The following is a 19,784-nucleotide window of genomic DNA, read 5'->3' on the forward strand; positions in this document are numbered from 1 at the left end:
AACTATGTACAGTGTGTAAAAAACTGGGGGGGAGAAAAATAACGGAGAACAGACAAAGAAAACAAGAGTCCATCAGCAGGTCACATTGATTCGATCAGTCGATCGGGTGCCTTGGACGTCCTGTTCGACCTGCGTAGCTGTGCCGGTTTCCTGATAGAAATTGGGATCTGGTCCGGTTTCCTGATAGAAATTGGGATAGAACATAAGAACATAAGAACATAAGAACTAGGAGCAGGAGTAGGCCATCTGGCCCCTCGAGCCTGCTCCGCCATTCAATTAGATCATGGCTGATCTTTTGTGGACTCAGCTCCACTTTCCGGACCGAACACCATAACCCTTAATCCCTTTATTCTTCAAAAAACTATCTATCTTTACCTTAAAAACATGTAATGAAGGAGCCTCAACTGCTTCACTGGGCAAGGAATTCCATAGATTCACAACCCTTTGGGTGAAGAAGTTCCTCCTAAACTCAGTCCTAAATCTACTTCCCCTTATTTTGAGGCTATGCCCCCTAGTTCTGCTGTCACCCGCCAGTGGAAACAACCTGCCCGCATCTATCCTATCTATTCCCTTCATAATTTTAAATGTTTCTATAAGATCCCCCCTCATCCTTCTAAATTCCAACGAGTACAGTCCCAGTCTACTCAACCTCTCCTCATAATCCAACCCCTTCAGCTCTGGGATTAACCTAGTGAATCTCCTCTGCACACCCTCCAGCGCCAGTACGTCCTTTCTCAAGTAAGGAGACCAAAACTGAACACAATACTCCAGGTGTGACCGCACTAACACCTTATACAATTGCAACATAACCTCCCTAGTCTTAAACTCCATCCCTCTAGCAATGAAGGACAAAATTCCATTTGCCTTCTTAATCACCTGTTGCACTTGTAAACCAACCTTCTGTGACTCATGCACTAGCACACCCAAGTCTCTCTGAACAGCAGCATGCTTTAATATTTTATCGTTTAAATAATAATCCCGTTTGCTGTTATTCCTACCAAAATGGATAACCTCACATTTGTCAACATTGTATTCCATCTGCCAGACCCGAGCCCATTCACTTAACCTATCCAAATCCCTCTGCAGACTTCCAGTATCCTCTGCACTTTTCTCTTTACCACTCATCTTAGTGTCATCTGCAAACTTGGACACATTGCCCTTGGTCCCCAACTCCAAATCATCAATGTAAATTGTGAACAATTGTGGGCCCAACACGGATCCCTGAGGGACACCACTAGCTACTGATTGCCAACCAGAGAAACACCCATTTATCCCAACTCTTTGCTTTCTATTAATTAACCAATCCTCTATCCATGCTACTACTTTACCCTTAATGCCGTGCATCTTTATCTTATGCAGCAACCTTTTGTGTGGCACCTTGTCAAAGGCTTTCTGGAAATCCAGATATACCACATCCATCGGCTCCCCGTTATCTACTGCACTGGTAATGTCCTCAAAAAATTCCACTAAATTAGTTAGGCATGACCTGCCTTTTACGAACCCATGCTGCGTCTGCCCAATGGGACAATTTCTATCCAGATGCCTCGCAATTTCTTCCTTGATGATAGATTCCAGCATCTTCCCTATTACCGAAGTTAAACTCACTGGCCTATAATTTCCTGCTTTCTGCCTACCTCCTTTTTTAAACAGTGGCGTCACGTTTGCTAATTTCCAATCCACCGGGACCACCCCAGAGTCTAGTGAATTTCGGTAAATTATCACTAGTGCATCTGCAATTTCCCTAGCCATCTCTTTTAGCACTCTGGGATGCATTCCATCAGGGCCAGGAGACTTGTCTACCTTTAGCCCCATTAGCTTGCCCATCACTCCCTCCTTAGTGATAACAATCCTCTCAAGGTCCTCACCTGTCATAGCCTCATTTCTATCAGTCGCTGGCATGTTATTTGTGTCTTCCACTGTGAAGACCGACCCAAAAAACCTGTTCAGTTTCTCAGCCATTTCCTCATTTCCCATTATTAAAACTCCCTTCTCATCCTCTAAAGGACCAATATTTACCTTAGCCACTCTTTTTTGTCTTATATATTTGTAAAAACTTTTACTGTCTGTTTTTATATTCTGAGCAAGTTTACTCTCATACTCTATCTTACTCTTCTTGATAGCTTTTTTAGTAGCTTTCTGTTGCCCCCTAAAGATTTCCCAGTCCTCTAATCTCCCAGCAATCTTTGCCACTTTATATACTTTTTCCTTCAATTTGATACTCTCCCTTATTTCCTTAGATATCCACGGTCGATTTTCCCTCTTTCTTCCGTCCTTCCTTTTTGTTGGTATAAACCTTTGCTGAGCACTGTGAAAAATCGCTTGGAAGGTTCTCCACTGTTCCTCAACTGTTCCACCATAAAGTCTTAGCTCCCAGTCTACCTTAGCTAGTTCTTCTCTCATCCCCTTGTAATCTCCTTTGTTTAAACACAAAACACTAGTATTTGATTTTACTTTCTCACCCTCCATCTGTATTTTAAATTCCACCATATTGTGATCGCTCCTTCCGAGAGGATCCCTAACTATGAGATCATGAATCAATCCTGTCTCATTACACAGGACAAGATCTAGGACCGCTTGTTCCCTCGTAGGTTCCATTACATACTGTTCTAGGAAACTATCGCGGATACATTCTATAAACTCCTCCTCACGGTTGCCTTGACCGACCTGGTTAAACCAATCGACATGTAGATTAAAATCCCCCATGATAACTGCCGTACCATTTCTACATGCATCAGTTATTTCTTTGTTTATTGCCTGCCCCACCATCTCGTTACTATTTGGTGGCCGATAGACTACTCCTATCAGTGACTTTTTCGCCTTACTATTCCTGATTTCCACCCAAATGGATTCAACCTTATCCTCCATAGCACCGATGTCATCCCTTACTATTGCCCGGATGTCATCCTTAAATAACAGCGCAACACCACCTCCCTTACCATCCACTCTGTCCTTCCGAATAGTTTGATACCCTCGGATATTTAACTCCCAGTCATGACCATCCTTTAACCATGTTTCAGTAATGGCCACTAAATCATAGTCATTTACGATGATTTGTGCCACCAACTCATTTACTTTGTTCCGAATACTACGAGCATTCAGGTAAAGTACACTTATGTTGGTTTTTTTACCTCTGTTTTGAATCTTAACATCTCCAGTTTTATTCCTTTTGTTATTACTGGGCCTATTCACTGTGCTCCCCTCAGTCACTGTACCTTGTACTGTCGCCCTTATGGATTTCTGACTATGTCTTCTCTGCCTTGCACTTTTCCCCTTACTTCCTTTTGTTTCTGTCCCTGTTTTACTACCTTCCAACTTCCAGCATTGGTTCCCATCCCCCTGCCACATTAGTTTAAACCCTCCCCAACAGCTCTAGAAAACACCCCCCCTAGGACATCGGTTCCAGTCCTGCCCAAGTGCAGACCGTCCGGTTTGTACTGGTCCCACCTCCCCCAGAACCGGTCCCAATGCCCCAGGAATTTGAATCCCTCCCTCTTGCACCATCTCTCGAGCCACGCATTCATCCTATCTATCCTGACATTCCTACTCTGACTAGCTCGTGGCACTGGTAGCAATCCTGAGATTACTACCTTTGAGGTCCTACTTTTTAGTTTAACTCCTAACTGCCTGAATTCCGCTTGTAGGACCTCATCCCGTTTTTTACCTATATCGTTGGTGCCAATGTGCACCACGACAGCTGGCTGTTCACCCTCCCCCCCCAGAATGTCCTGCAGCCGGTCCGAGACATCCTTGACCCTTGCACCCGGGAGGCAACATACCATCCTGGAGTCTCGATTGCGTCCACAGAACCGCCTGTCTATTCCCCTTACGATCGAGTCCCCTATCACTATAGCCCTGCCATTTTTCTTCCTGCCCTGCTGTTCAGCAGAGCCAGCCACGGTGCCATGAACCTGGCTGCTGCTGCCTTCCCCTGGTGAGCCATCTCCCTCAACAGTATCCAAAGCGGTATATCTGTTTTGCAGGGAGATGACCGCAGGGGAACCGCATGGAACAGTACAGCACAATACAGGCCCTTCAGCCCACGATGTTGTGCCGACCATTTATCCTAATCCAAGATCAACCTAACCTACCTCCCGTCAATTTACTGCTGTCCATGTGGGAAAAAGTCTCTGGCTATCCAATCTATCCATGCCTCTCATCACCTTGTACACCTCTATCAAGTCACCTCTCTGCCTTCTTTGCTCCAGTGAGAAAAGCCCCAGCTCCCTTAACCTTTCTTAATAAGACATGCCCTCCAGTCCAGGCAGCATTGCCATCTACTTCTAAACTTTCAATTTCGCAAATCTCCTCTGTACCCTCTCCAAAGCATCCACGATAGAACTGGACACAATATTCCAAGTGCGGTCTAACTAGAGTTTTATAAAGCTGCAGCAAAACTTTGCGGCTCTTAAACTCAATCCACCTGTTAATGAAAGCCGACACAACATACGCCTTCTTAACAACCCTATCAACCTGGGTGACAACTTTAAGGGGTCCATGTATTTGGACCCCAAGATCCTTCTGTTCCTCCACACTTCCAAGAATCCTGCCTTTTACTCTGTATTCAGCATTCAAATTTGACCTTCCAAAATTAATCACTTCACATTTATCTAAGTTGAACTCCATCTGCCACTTCTCAGCCCAGCTCTGCATCCTGTCAATGTCCTGTTGTAACCTGCAACAACCCTCAACATTATCTACAACTCCACCAACCTTTGTGTCATCGGCAAACTTACTAACCCACCCTTCCACTTCCTCTTCCCAGTCATTTATAAAAACCCCAAAGAGCAGAGGTCCCAGAACAGATCTTTGCGAGACACCACAGGTCACCGACCTCCAGACGGAATACTTTCTATCCACTACCACTCGCTGTCTTCTTTCGGCCAGCCAATTCTATATCTAGACAGTCAAATTTCTCTGTATCCCATGTCCACTAATTTTCTGAATGAGCCTACCATGGGGAACCTTATCAAATGCCTTACTGAAATCCATATACATCACATCCACTGCCCGACCTTCATCAATGTGTCTCGTCACATCCTCAAAGAATTCAATGAGGCTTGTGAGGCATGACCTGCTCCTCCCAAAGCCATGCTGACTATCTTTAGAATCTTTTCCAATATTTTGCTCACCACAGACGTAAGACTGATAGGTCTGTAATTCCCAGGGATTTCCCTATTCCCTTTCTTGAATAGGGGAACAACATTCGCCTCCCTCCAATCATCCGGTACGACTCCTGTGGAGAGTGAGGACGCAAAGATCATCGCCAACGGCGCAGCAATCTCCTCCCTTGCTTCCCGTAGTAACCTTGGGTATAACCTCTCAGGCCCAGGGGACTTATCTATCCTGATGCTTTTCAAAATTTCCAGCACATCCTCCTTCTTACTATAAACCTGTTTGAGTCTATTAACCTGGTTCACACTGTCCTCATGGGCAACAAGGTCCCTCTCTCTAGTGAATACTGAAGCAAAATATTCTTTTCGGGCCACCCACATCTCCTCAGACTCTAGGCACAAGTTCCCTCCACTATCCTTGATTGTCCCTACTCTCACTCTGATCATCCTCTTATTTCTCACATAAGTGTAGAACGCCTTGGGATTTTCCCTAATCCTTCCTGCCAGGGCTTTTTCATGCCCTCATCTAGCTCTCCTCAGTCAAGTTTTGAGTTCCTTCCTGGCCACCTTGTAACCCTCTAGAGCCGAGTCAGATCCTTGTGTAAGGTTCCTTCTTCCTCTTGACTAGAAGCTCCACTTCTCTTGTCATCCAAGGCTCCTTCACCTTACCATTCCTTCCTCATCTCAGTGGGACAAAACTATCCAGCACTTTCACCAAGTGCTCCTTAAACAATCCCCACATTACTGTTGTGCATTTCCCCAAGAACAATTGTTCCCACTTTATGCTCCTCAGCTCCTGTCTAATAGCAGTTTCATGTACCCTCCCCCAAATAAATACCTTCCCATACTGTATGTTCCTATCCCTCTCCATGACTATGGTAAATGTCAAGGAGTTGTGGTCTCTGTCACCGAAATGCTTTCCCACCGAGACATTTGACACCTGGCCTGGTTCTTTGCCGAGCACCAAGTCCAATATGGCCTCCCCCCTAGTCGGCCTATCTACATATTGAGTCAGGAATCCTTCCTGTACACACCTGACAAAATTAGCTCCATCCAAACCACTAGCAGCTAAGGAGGTTCCAGTCAATATTAGGGAAGTTGAAGTCACCCATGACAACAACTCTGTTCCTTCTGCACTTTTCCAAGATCTGACGTCTAATCTGTTCCTCTATCTCTCTGCAGCTATTGGGTCGGGGGGGGGGGGGGGGGGGTCTATAGTAAACTCCCAATAAAGTGACTGCTCCTTTCTTGTTTCTGACTTCCACCCATACTGACTCAGTGGACAAACCCTCCTCAACTACCTCCTTTTCTGTAGCTGTGATGCACTCCCTAACTGGAGTGACTCCAGTGTCACTCCCCCTCCTCTTTTACCTCCCTTCTGAAAACATCTCAATCCTGGAACATCTAACAACCATTCCTGCCTCTGTGAAATCCATGTCTCCGTAATGGCCACAACATCATAGTTCCAAGTACTGATCCATGCTCTAAGTTTATCTCCCTTATTCCTGACACTCCTGTCATTGAAACAGACACACTTTAAACCATTCCACAGAGTGCAATTTAGCCCCATCAACTGTCTTCAGTTGTTCAGCGATAGCAGCGAGAGTAGTAACCAGGGGTCTGTCGGGAAGGTAAGTTTCCCGCTTTAAAAACTTACCTTTCAGGAGAAGCGGCCTTTGTTTTTTAACTAACTTTTTTTTTCGGAGTTTTTTTTTTGTTTCAGAGCAGCAGGAAACCTTAAGTCGGCGGTGGGGATTTCTGGGAAGGTGTGTAGTATCTGTATATACGTTGGGCGGTTGCTAAACCTGAGACACTACACTTGTAGTGTCCCCCACCCTTCCACCTCCTCTAACCTAAGGGGTTGAGTGAATATCAGGTAAGCTCTTCCTTTCTTTTTCTTGTTTTATCTAGAGGGGATGGCAGGGAAGGCAGTGCAATGTTCCTCCTGCAGAATGTTTGAGGTGAGGGACACCGTCAGTGTCCCTGCTGATTTCACCTGTGGGAAGTGCACCCATCTCCAGCTCCTCAGAAACCGTGTTAGGGAACTGGAGCTGGAGTTGGATGAACTTCAGATCATTAAGGAGGCAGAGATGGTCATAGATAGAAGCTTCAGGGATGTAGTTACTCTGAAGAATGAAGATAGATGGGTGACGGTGAGAGGGGCTGGGAGGAAGCAATCAGTACAGGGATCCTCTGTGGTTGTCCCCCTTAGTAACAAGTATAACACTTTGGATACTGGTGGGGGGGAGGGGGACTTACCAGGGGTAAGCCATGGGGTACAGGTCTCTGGCACAGAGTCTGTCCCTGTTGCTCAGAAGGGAAGGGGGGAGAGGAGGAGAACATTAGTCATTGGAGGCTCCATAGTTAGGGGGATAGATAGGAGATTCTGTGGGAACGAGAGCGACTCGTGCCTGGTATGTTGCCTCCCATGTGCCAGGGTCCGCGATGTCTCGGATCGTGTTTTCGGGATCCTTAAGGGGAAGGGGGAGCAGCCCCGAGTCGTGGTCCACATAGGCACCAACGACATAGGTAGGAAAAGGGATAGGGATGTAAGGCAGGAATTCAGGGAGCAAGGGTGGAAACTTAGAGCTAGAACAAACAGAGTTATTATCTCTGGGTTGTTACCCGTGCCATGTGCTGGAAAGATGAGGAATAGGGAGAGAGAGCAGTTGAACACGTGGCTACAGGGATGATGCAGGAGGGAGGGTTTCAGATACCTGGACAATTGGGGCTCATTCTGGGGTAGGTGGGACCTCTACAAATGGGATGGTCTACACCTGGACCAGAGGGGTACCAATATCCTGGGGGGGGGAAATTTGCTAATACATACACACACAGCCCCTCCACCACACGCAGCCCCTCCACCACACACTCACACACAGTCCTGCTGGGGGGGGGGGGGGGGGGGGGGGGTGAGCCTCCGCTCGACCAGAGACAGCTCAGTAAGGCTAAATGGAAGATGGCACGCCGGTTGGACCAGGCCCATCTACACCTTGGCCCCATCACGAGTACTGACCCTGTGCCCGTCCCTACCGACTCAGAGGCCGTGGCCTCACCTCGGAATACTGCCACCGCCTCGCAATGAGGGGCCCGGAGAGACCACCACACGGGCTCCAGGGGGGCGGTGGGGAGCCTGTGTACGGTCCTGAGCTGGAGGCTGGTCTGGCCTCGCCACAGTCCCAGCAGCTGGGCGATGCTGAGGGAGAGGGACGATGTCGAGGGCCCTCCAGCGATGGAGACCCCGCAGCGAGATGAGCCTGCCCCCTGAAAGCACCGCCTACCCGGGCTGGAAGAGGTAGTAGATCTCGCTACCCCCTCCCCAGGCGAACGGGGTTGGGTGTCTCCTGTGTTTGTCCCCATCACCCTGACGCCCAGCCCCATTAAAAAGAAGGCCAGGGAGGCCTCCAAGGAGGGGCTGTGTGTGAGTGTGTGTGGTGGAAGGACTGTGTGTGAGTGTGTGGTGGAGGGGCTGCGTGTGGTGGAGGGGCTGTGTGTGTATGTGTGAGTGTGTGGTGGAGGGGCTGTGTGTGTGCTGGAGGGGCTGTGTGTGAGTGTATGGTGGAGGGGCTGCGTGTGGAAGAGGGGCTGCACGTGTGTGTGTGGTCTAGGGGCTGTGTGTGTATGTGTGAGTGTGTGGTGGAGGAGCTGTGTGTGGTGGAGGAGTTGTGTATGAGTGTGTGGTGGAGGGGCTGCATGTGAGTGTGTGGTGGAGGAGCTGTGTGTGGTGGAGGGGCTGCGTGTGAGTGTGTGGTGGAGGGGTTGCATGTGAGTGTGTGGTGGAGGGGCTGCGTGTCAGTGTGTGGTGGAGGGGCTGCGTGTGAGTGTGTGGTGGAGGGGCTATGTGTGTATGTGGTGTACTGGCTGCGTGTGAATGTGTGGTGGAGGGGCTGCGTGTGAGTGTGTGGTGGAGGGGCTATGTGTGTATGTGGTGTACTGGCTGCGTGTGAATGTGTGGTGGAGGGGCTGCATGTGAGTGTGTGGTGGAGGGGCTATGTGTGTGAATGTGGTGTACTGGCTGCGTGTGAATGTGTGGTGGAGGGGCTGCATGTGAGTGCGTGGTGGAGGGGCTGATGAACCATCAATTGGACGCGAGACATGATGAAGATCCGAACTGTGGCTTTAATCAGCTAGTTGTTAGCCCAGTGGTCGACTACAGAGAAAGGCCGACCGCCGGGAAACCTGGGTACTTATACCCCACCTCGGAGGCGGGGTCTACTTGCCTCTCGACCAATTGGTGAGCAGTCACATGACTAGTCCCAGCCAATCAGACGAGAGGCACATGACCAGCCAGAGCCAAAGGGAAACCAATGCTCTGCACCAATGGCAGTGCTCCCGCCCATATCACCACATTCACCCCTTGTGGAGAAAGAAGGCGGGGGGGGGTGTGAGGGGAAGAGAGAGAGGGGGGGGGTCCGAGGACTGGTGGTATGAGTAGAGATAATCGAGAAGATATGGGCTGCCCACTGGCTCGTGGCAAAATAAACAATACTACATACTACGGTAGGTTGCAAAAAAAAATTACAATAGAGTCCAATAAAGTCCCATGGTTGCATCAGATGGAGACGATCAGCCTGTCGGGTGCCCGTGGTGTTCTGGAGGACTGTTGCAGTGGAGCCGGTGACGTTGGGCCGATGGTCGTCCTTGCCTCCGGGAGCATCGGTCGTAGATATGTCTCCGTACCCCGGGCCGGTGGTGGAGACGCTGTAATCGGGGAAGAGGGGGGATGTGCGCTGGGTCGTGGGGGCGTGGAGGGCGCTGGGGGGAATTGAGGTTGGGGGGGAGGTGTTGGTGTAGGGGGAGAAGGCCGCACGCCGGCGGGTGCCAGGTCCCGGAGCGAGACCGTATCCTGCCGACCGTCAGGATACTCCACGTACGCATACTGGGGGTTGGCGTGGAGTAACTGGACTTGCTCAACCAACGGATCGGACTTGTGCACCCGCACATGCTTCCAGAGCAAGATGGGCCCGGGAGTCGCCAGCCAGGTCGGGAGAGGGGATCCTGAGGACAACTTCCTGGGGAAAACAAGAAGACGTTCATGAGGTGTTTGATTAGTGGTAGTACAGAGGAGAGACCGGATTGAATGCAGGGCGTCGGGGATGACTTCTTGCCAACGGGGGATAGGGAGATCTCTGGACCGTAGGGCCAGCAGGATGGTCTTCAAATGGTGCCATTCTCCCGCTCGACCTGACCGTTACCCCAGGGGTTATAACTGGTCGTCCTGCTAGAGGGTATGCCCCTGCTGAGCAGGAACTGACGCAGTTCGTCACTCATAAAGGAGGACCCGCGGTCGCTGTGGATGTAAGCGGGGTAACCGAACAGGGAGAAGCTGGATAGGAGGGCCTTTATGACGGTTGTTGTGGTCATGTCGGGACAGGGAATGGTGAAAGGGAAGCGGGAGTATTCGTCAATAACACTCAAGAAATATGTGTTACGGTTGTTGGAGGGGAGGGGACCCTTGAAGTCTATACTGAGACGTTCAAAGGGGCGGGATGCCTTGATCAGACGCGCTTGTTCAGTGCGGTAGAAGTGCGGTTTGAAGGGACGTGGCAGTCCCTGGTGACGGTCCTGACTTCCTCAACGGAGTAGGGCAGGTTGCAAGTCTTAATAAAATGGTAAAAACGGGTGACCCCTGGATGGCAGAGGTCCGTGTGGAGGGAGCGGAGGCGGTCAGTCTGCGAGCTGGCGCAGGTACCGCGGGATAGGGCATCGGAAGGCTCGTTGAGTTTACCAGGACGATGCAAGATATCGTAGTTGTACGTGGACAACTCGATCCGCCACCGCAAGATCTTGTCGTTCTTGATCTTGCCCCTCTGTGCATTGTCAAACATGAAAGCTAATGACCGTTGGTCTGTGAGGAGGGTAAACCTCCTGCCGGCCAGATAGTGCCTCCAGTATCGCACAGCTTCGACTATGGCCTGTGCCTCCTTTTCCACCGAGGAATGGTGGATTTCGGAAGCGTGGAGGGTTCGTGAGAAGAAGGCCACGGGTCTGCCTGCTTGGTTCAGACCGCCAGAGCCACGTCAGACGCGTCGCTCTCGACCTGGAATGGGAGGGACTCGTCGATAGCATGCATCGTGGCCTTTGCGATATCCGCTTTGATGCGGCTAAAGGCCTGGCGGGCCTCCATCGACAGGGGAAAGGAGGTGGACTGGATGAGGGGGTGGGCTTTGTCGGCGTAGTTGGGGACCCACTGGGCGTAATAGGAGAAGAAGCCCAGGCAGAGTTTGTGGGCTTTGAGGGAGTTGGGGAGGGGAAGTTCCATCAGGGGGTGCATGCGTTCGGGATCGGGGCCTATCACTCCGTTCCGCACTACGTAGCCAAGGATGGCTAGACGGTCGGTGCTAAACACGCACTTATCCTTATTGTAAGTTAAATTAAGGAGTTTTGCGGTTCGGAGGAATTTTTGAAGGTTGATGTCGTGGTCCTGCTGGTCGTGGCCGCAGATGGTGACGTTATCGAGATACGGGAAGGTAGCCCATAACACATACTTGTCGACCATTGGGTCCATCTCCCGTTGGAAGACCGAGACTCCATTTGTGACACCGAATGGAACCCTGAGGAAGTGGTAGAGGCGTCCATCTGCCTCAAACGCGGTGTACTTTCGGTCACTCGCTCGGATGGGGAGCTGGTGGTAGGCGGACTTAAGGTCCACCGTGGAGAAGACTTTGTACTTTGCGATCCTGTTAACCAGGTCGGAAATATGGGGGAGAGGATACGCGTCCAGCTGCGTAAACCTGTTGATGGTCTGACTGTAATCAATGACCATCCGGTTTTTCTCCCCAGTCCGAACTACCAGAACTTGGGCTCGCCAGGGACTGTTGTTGGCCTCGATAACTCCTTCCTTAAGGAGCCTCTGGACCTCTGACCCGATGAAGGTCCGGTCCTGGGCACTGTATCGTCTGCTACAATCTGGGGTGAGATTAGCAAACAAGGAAGGGGGGTCCACTTTGAGGGACGCGAGGCTGCATACAGTAAGGGGGGGAATAGGACCACCGAATTGGAAGGTTAAGCTCTGCAGGTTGCACTGGAAGTCCAGGCCCAAGAGTGCCGGAGCGCATAGGCGGGGGAGAATGAGGAGTTTGAAGTTTTTGAAAACCCTCCCCTGGACTGTGAGGTCCGCTATGCAGCACCCGGTGATTTGGACGGAATGCGAACCTGAGGCAAATTCGATTTTATGCTTAACTGGGTGGATGGGGAGCACGCAGCGTCTTACCGTGTCGGGGTGGACGAAACTTTCCGTGCTCCCCAAGTCCAGTAGGCATTTCATCTTGTGTCCGTTGAGCTGGATCGTTGTTGTAGTCTTGGCGAGCGTGCGTGGTCGCGACTGGTTGAGTTTGATGGAAACCAGTCGTGGCGAGAGTTCCAGATCCTCCTCAGTGGCAGAGTAATCGCTGGCAGAGCCTTCCGTGTTGGCCCAAGATGGCGGCGCCCAGGACCCACACGTGTAATCGGGGTCCCAAGATGACGGCGCCCAGGACCCGCACATGGCGTCCGGGACCCAAGATGGCGGCGCCCTTGGGAACCTCGTGGCAGCTGAGGGCAGTGTCAGCGGCGTCTGCGGGCCGGTCGGGGCAGCCGGGAGTGGGGGTCCGGAGGACCGTGGGCCTGTTGCGGGAGGCGGGCCGGAGAGGTCAGTGCGCGGCACGGGGCCCTGGTGGGGCCTGGGGGGGGGGGGGGGGGGTGATCCGCGGTCGCTGCGCAGAACAGCAGCGACCGACTTGGTCTGGCAGACCACCGCATATAGAGAAATACAGCACAGAACAGGCCTTTCGGCCCACGATGTTGCACCGAACTTTTGTCCTAGGTTAATCATAGAATTTTGGACAATTTTTCATGGCCAATCCACCCAACCTGCACATCTTTGGACTGTGGGAGGAAACCGGAGTACCCGGAGGAAACCCACGCAGTCACGGGGAGGATGTGCAGACTCCACACAGACAGTGACCCAAGTCGAAATCGAACTCGGGACCCTGGAGCTGTGAAGCAATTGTGCTATCCACAATGCTACCGTGCTGCCCTTAAGAAGTTAACCTACACTCCATTATTCTACCCTAATCCAAGTACCTATCCATTAGCCGCTTGAAGGTCCATAAATTTTCCGACTCAACTACTACCACAGGCAGTGCATTCCATGCCCCCACTACTCTCTGGGTAAAGAACCTACCTCTGACATCCCCTCTATATCTTCCACCATTTATCTTAAATTTATGTCCCCTTGTAATGGTGTGTTCCACCCGTGGAAAAAGTCTCTGACTGTCTACTCTATCTATTCCCCTGATAGCATAGTAGCCCTTCTTCCCGCAGCTTTTACACAGAGCGGAGCGGGCCGGGCAGCGCGGGCGGGGGTGTTTAGAGAGACCACAAAAATAGCACCGGGGCCCCGATAGCTTGTCGGAGCGTCCCGCAGCGCAGGCCTGGGGTGGGTCGGGGTCAGCGGAGGACGGGGGTGGCACGTGCCACGAGGTCCAGGGGGTTGCTACGCGGCCGGGAACGTATGCGTGGGCGTTCAGGTCGGCGACCTCCAGGGAGGTTGCGAGGGTCCATGCCTCAGCTAGGCTGAGGGCGTTCTTCTCCAGCAATCGTTGGCGGATAGAGGAGGATTGCATGCCGGCAACATAACCGTCTCTAATTAAAAGTTCCATGTGCTCAGTCACCGAAACTTGGGGACAGGCGCACATTCTCCCTAGAGCTGTGAGGGCCTGGTAGAATTTGTTGAGTGACTCACCAGGGAACTGCGGTCTAGTCGTCAGGAGATGCCGTGTGTATACTTCATTGACCGGCTGGAGAAAGTGTCCTTTCAGGATATCCATGCCCGCATCATAATCGCTTTCGTCCTCAATCATTGAATATATCGCTGTGCCCACGCATGAGTCGAGGATGTGGAGTTTCTGCTCCTTGGTGGGTTTGCTGGCTGCAGTTGTCAGGTAACTGTTGAAACACGCCTGCCAATGTTTAAAAATTGCAGACGCATTTGAAGCATGTGGGTTGGTGCGGAGGCAATCAGGCTTGATGCGTAGCTCCATTCCAAAATTCTAGCTGATTCAATTGATGAGCCATCAATTGGACGCGAGACGCGATGAAGATCCAAACTGTGGCTTTAATCAGCTAGTTGTTAGCCCGGTGGTCGACTACAGAGAAAGGCCGACCGCCGGGAAACCTGGGTACTTATACCCCGCCTCGGAGGCGGGGTCTACTTGCCAATCAGATGAGAGGCACATGACCAGCCAGAGCCAATGGGAAACCAATGCTCTGCACCAATGGCAGTGCTCCCACCCATATCACCACAGGAGCTACATGTGTGTGTGTGTGGTGTACTGGCTGCGTGTGAATGTGTGGTGGAGGGGCTGCGTGTGGTGGAGGGGCTGCGTGTGGTGGAGGAGTGGAGGGGCTGTGTGTGGTGGCAGGGCTGCGTGTGCGTGTGTGGTGGAGGGGCTATGTGTAGTGGAGGAGCTGTGTGTGGTGGAGGGGCTGTGTGTGGTGGAGGGGCTGCGTGTGCGTGTGTGGTGGAGGGGCTGCGTGTGCGTGTGTGGTGGAGGAGCTGTGTGTGGTGGAGGGACTGTGTGTGCGTATGTGGTGGAGGGGCTGTGTGTGGTGGAGGGGCTGTGTGTGGTGGAGGGGCTGTGTGTGCGTGTGTGGTGGAGGGGCTGCGTGTGCGTGTGTGGTGGAGGAGCTGCGTGTGCGTGTGTGGTGGAGGGGCTGCGTGTGGTGGAGGAGCTGTGTGTGCGTATGTGGTGGAGAGGCTGCGTGTGGTGGAGGGGCTGTGTGTGCGTATGTGGTGGAGGGGCTGCGTGTGGTGGAGGGGCTGCGTGTGGTGGAGGGGCTGTGTGTGGTGGAGGGGCTGTGTGTGGTGGAGGGGCTGCGTGTGCGTGTGTGGTGGAGTAGCTGTGTGTGGTGGAGGGGCTGCGTGTGCGTGTGTGGTGGAGGGGCTGCGTGTGGTGGAGGGGCTGCGTGTGGTGGAGGGGCTGCGTGTGGTGGAGGGGCTGCGTGTGGTGGAGGGGCTGCGTGTGGTGGAGGGGCTGTGTGTGGTGGAGGGGCTGCGTGTGCGTGTGTGGTGGAGGAGCTGCGTGTGCGTGTGTGGTGGAGGGGCTGCGTGTGGTGGAGGGGCTGTGTGTGCGTATGTGGTGGAGAGGCTGCGTGTGGTGGAGGGGCTGCGTGTGGTGGAGGGGCTGCGTGTGGTGGAGGGGCTGTGTGTGGTGGAGGGGCTGTGTGTGGTGGAGGGGCTGTGTGTGGTGGAGGGGCTGCGTGTGCGTGTGTGGTGGAGGGGCTGCGTGTGATGGAGGGGCTGTGTGTGGTGGAGGGGCTGCGTGTGCGTGTGTGGTGGAGGGGCTGCGTGTGGTGGAGGGGCTGCGTGTGGTGGAGGGGCTGTGTGTGCGTGTGTGGTGGAGGGGCTGCGTGTGCGTGTGTGGTGGAGGGGCTGCGTGTGGTGGAGGGGCTGCGTGTGGTGGAGGGGCTGCGTGTGGTGGAGGGGCTGTGTGTGGTGGAGGGGCTGCGTGTACGTGTGTGGTGGAGGAGCTGTGTGTGGTGGAGGGGCTGCGTGTGGTGGAGGGGCTGCGTGTGGTGGAGGGGCTGTGTGTGCGTGTGTGGTGGAGGGGCTGCGTGTGGTGGAGGGGTTGCGTGTGCGTGTGTGGTGGAGGGGCTGCGTGTGGTGGAGGGGCTGTGTGTGCGTATGTGGTGGAGGGGCTGCGTGTAATGGAGGGGCTGTGTGTGGTGGAGGGGCTGTGTGTGGTGGAGGGGCTGCGTGTGCGTGAGTGGTGGAGGGGCTGCGTGTGGTGGAGGGGCTGTGTGTGGTGGAGGGGCTGCGTGTGCGTGTGTGGTGGAGGGGCTGCGTGTAGTGGAGGAGCTGTGTGTGGTGGAGGGGCTGCGTGTGCGTGTGTGGTGGAGGAGCTGTGTGTGGTGGAGGGGCTGTGTGTGGTGGAGGGGCTGCGTGTGCGTGTGTGGTGGAGGGGCTGCGTGTGCGTGTGTGGTGGAGGAGCTGTGTGTGGTGGAGGGGCTGTGTGTGCGTATGTGGTGGAGGGGCTGTGTGTGGTGGAGGGGCTGTGTGTGCGTGTGTGGTGGAGGGGCTGCGTGTGCGTGTGTGGTGGAGGGGCTGTGTGTGGTGGAGGGGCTGTGTGTGGTGGAGGGGCTGCGTGTGATGGAGGGGCTGCGTGTGGGAAGGTGCTGCGTGTGCGTGTGTGTTGGAGGGGCTGCGTGTGATGGAGGGGCTGCGTGTGCGTGTGTGGTGGAGGGGCTGCGTGTGATGGAGGGGCTGTGTGTGGTGGAGGGGCTGCGTGTGCGTGTGTGGTGGAGGGGCTGCGTGTAGTGGAGGAGCTGTGTGTGGTGGAGGGGCTGCGTGTGCGTGTGTGGTGGAGGGGCTGCGGGTGCGTGTGTGGTGGAGGAGCTGTGTGTGGTGGAGGGGCTGCGTGTGCGTGTGTGGTGGAGGAGCTGTGTGTGCGTATGTGGTGGAGGGGCTATGTGTGGTGGAGGGGCTGTGTGTGCGTATGTGGTGGAGGAGCTGTGTGTGGTGGAGGGGCTGCGTGTGGTGGAGGGGCTGTGTGTGGTGGAGGGGCTGTGTGTGAGTGTGTGGTGGAGGGGCTGCGTGTGCGTGTGTGGTGGAGGGGCTGTGTGTGAGTGTGTGGTGGAGGGGCTGCGTGTGCGTGTGTGGTGGAGGGGCTGCGTGTGCGTGTGTGTGGTGGAGGGGCTGCGTGTGCGTGTGTGGTGGAGGGGCTGTGTGTGGTGGAGGGGCTGTGTGTGGTGGAGGGGCTGCGTGTGATGGAGGGGCTGCGTGTGGGAAGGTGCTGCGTGTGCGTGTGTGTTGGAGGGGCTGCGTGTGATGGAGGGGCTGCGTGTGCGTGTGTGGTGGAAGGGCTGCGTGTGCGTGTGTGGTGGAGGAGCTGTGTGTGGTGGAGGGTCTGCGTGTGCGTGTGTGGTGGAGGGGCTGTGTGTGCGTATGTGGTGGAGGGGCTGCGTGTGGTGGAGGGGCTGTGTGTGCGTATGTGGTGGAGGGGCTGTGTGTGGTGGAGGGGCTGTGTGTGGTGGAGTGGCTGCGTGTGGTGGAGGGGCTGCGTGTGCGTGTGTGGTGGAGGGGTTGCGTGTGCGTGTGTGGTGGAGGGGCTGCGTGTGCGTGTGTGGTGGAGGGGCTGTGTGTGGTGGAGGGGCTGTGTGTGGTGGAGGGGCTGTGTGTGGTGGAGGGGCTGCGTGTGCGTGTGTGGTGGAGGGGCTGCGTGTAATGGAGGGGCTGTGTGTGGTGGAGGGGCTGCGTGTGTGTGTGTGGTGGAGGGGCTGCGTGTGATGGAGGGGCTGTGTGTGGTGGAGGGGCTGCGTGTGTGTGTGTGGTGGAGGGGCTGTGTGTGATGGAGGGGCTGCGTGTGGTGGAGGGGCTGCGTGTGCGTGTGTGGTGGAGGGGCTGCGTGTGATGGAGGGGCTGTGTGTGGGGAGGTGCTGCGTGTGCGTGTGTGTTGGAGGGGCTGCGTGTGATGGAGGGGGCTGCGTGTGGGGAGGTACTGCATGTGAGTGTAAAGGTTTGTCTGTATTAGAGGGGCTGGGCATTGACATTGGCAATCTCTCCATATGTAACACCAAGGCTATAAACTGTGTGTGGTGGAGGGGCTGCGTGTGCGTGAGTGGTGGAGGGGCTGCGTGTGGTGGAGGGGCTGTGTGTGGTGGAGGGGCTGCGTGTGCGTGTGTGGTGGAGGGGCTGCGTGTGCGTGTGTGGTGGAGGAGCTGTGTGTGGTGGAGGGGCTGTGTGTGCGTATGTGGTGGAGGGGCTGTGTGTGGTGGAGGGGCTGTGTGTGCGTGTGTGGTGGAGGGGCTGCGTGTGGTGGAGGAGCTGTGTGTGGTGGAGGGGCTGTGTGTGGTGGAGGAGCTGCGTGTGCGTGTGTGGTGGAGGGGCTGCGTGTGCGTGTGTGGTGGAGGAGCTGTGTGTGGTGGAGGGGCTGTGTGTGCGTATGTGGTGGAGGGGCTGTGTGTGGTGGAGGGGCTGTGTGTGCGTATGTGGTGGAGGGGCTGCGTGTGCGTGTGTGGTGGAGGGGCTGTGTGTGGTGGAGGGGCTGTGTGTGGTGGAGGGGCTGCGTGTGATGGAGGGGCTGCGTGTGGGAAGGTGCTGCGTGTGCGTGTGTGTTGGAGGGGCTGCGTGTGATGGAGGGGCTGCGTGTGCGTGTGTGGTGGGAGGGGCTGCGTGTGATGGAGGGGCTGTGTGGGTGGAGGGGCTGCGTGTGCGTGTGTGGTGGAGGGGCTGCGTGTAGTGGAGGAGCTGTGTGTGGTGGAGGGGCTGCGTGTGGTGGAGGGGCTGCGGGTGCGTGTGTGGTGGAGGAGCTGTGTGTGGTGGAGGGGCTGCGTGTGCGTGTGTGGTGGAGGAGCTGTGTGTGCGTATGTGGTGGAGGGGCTATGTGTGGTGGAGGGGCTGTGTGTGCGTATGTGGTGGAGGAGCTGTGTGTGGTGGAGGGGCTGCGTGTGGTGGAGGGGCTGTGTGTGGTGGAGGGGCTGTGTGTGAGTGTGTGGTGGAGGGGCTGCGTGTGCGTGTGTGGTGGAGGGGCTGCGTGTGCGTGTGTGTGGTGGAGGGGCTGCGTGTGCGTGTGTGGTGGAGGGGCTGTGTGTGGTGGAGGGGCTGTGTGTGGTGGAGGGGCTGCGTGTGATGGAGGGGCTGCGTGTGGGAAGGTGCTGCGTGTGCGTGTGTGTTGGAGGGGCTGCGTGTGATGGAGGGGCTGCGTGTGCGTGTGTGGTGGAAGGGCTGCGTGTGCGTGTGTGGTGGAGGAGCTGTGTGTGGTGGAGGGTCTGCGTGTGCGTGTGTGGTGGAGGGGCTGTGTGTGCGTATGTGGTGGAGGGGCTGCGTGTGGTGGAGGGGCTGTGTGTGCGTATGTGGTGGAGGGGCTGTGTGTGGTGGAGGGGCTGTGTGTGGTGGAGTGGCTGCGTGTGGTGGAGGGGCTGCGTGTGCGTGTGTGGTGGAGGGGTTGCGTGTGCGTGTGTGGTGGAGGGGCTGCGTGTGCGTGTGTGGTGGAGGGGCTGTGTGTGGTGGAGGGGCTGTGTGTGGTGGAGGGGCTGTGTGTGGTGGAGGGGCTGCGTGTGCGTGTGTGGTGGAAGGGCTGCGTGTGCGTGTGTGGTGGAGGAGCTGTGTGTGGTGGAGGGGCTGCGTGTGTGTGTGTGGTGGAGGGGCTGCGTGTGATGGAGGGGCTGTGTGTGGTGGAGGGGCTGCGTGTGTGTGTGTGGTGGAGGGGCTGCGTGTGATGGAGGGGCTGTGTGTGATGGAGGGGCTGTGTGTGATGGAGGGGCTGCGTGTGGTGGAGGGGCTGCGTGTGCGTGTGTGGTGGAGGGGCTGCGTGTGATGGAGGGGCTGCGTGTGGGGAGGTGCTGCGTGTGCGTGTGTGTTGGAGGGGCTGCGTGTGATGGAGGGGCTGCGTGTGGGGAGGTACTGCATGTGAGTGTAAAGGTTTGTCTGTATTAGAGGGGCTGGGCATTGACATTGGCAATCTCTCCATATGTAACACCAAGGCTATAAACTTGGTGAATTGCACAGAAGTGTTTGTCAAGAGAAATGTGATTAATAATTAATGAATTCTGATTTGAAAGAGTGTGTCTAGCTCAGTTTCAAAATCTGGCTTAAGTATTTGTTGAATTATTAAAATAAAAATTTGAGTTCTACCTCAATGAGGTATTTGGTGTGTGATAGAAGGGCCACACCACCACCTCTCCTGCCCCTTT

The sequence above is a fragment of the Scyliorhinus canicula genome, chromosome 9, assembly GCF_902713615.1.
Source record: "Scyliorhinus canicula chromosome 9, sScyCan1.1, whole genome shotgun sequence".
NCBI classification, from domain to species: Eukaryota; Metazoa; Chordata; class Chondrichthyes; order Carcharhiniformes; family Scyliorhinidae; genus Scyliorhinus; species Scyliorhinus canicula.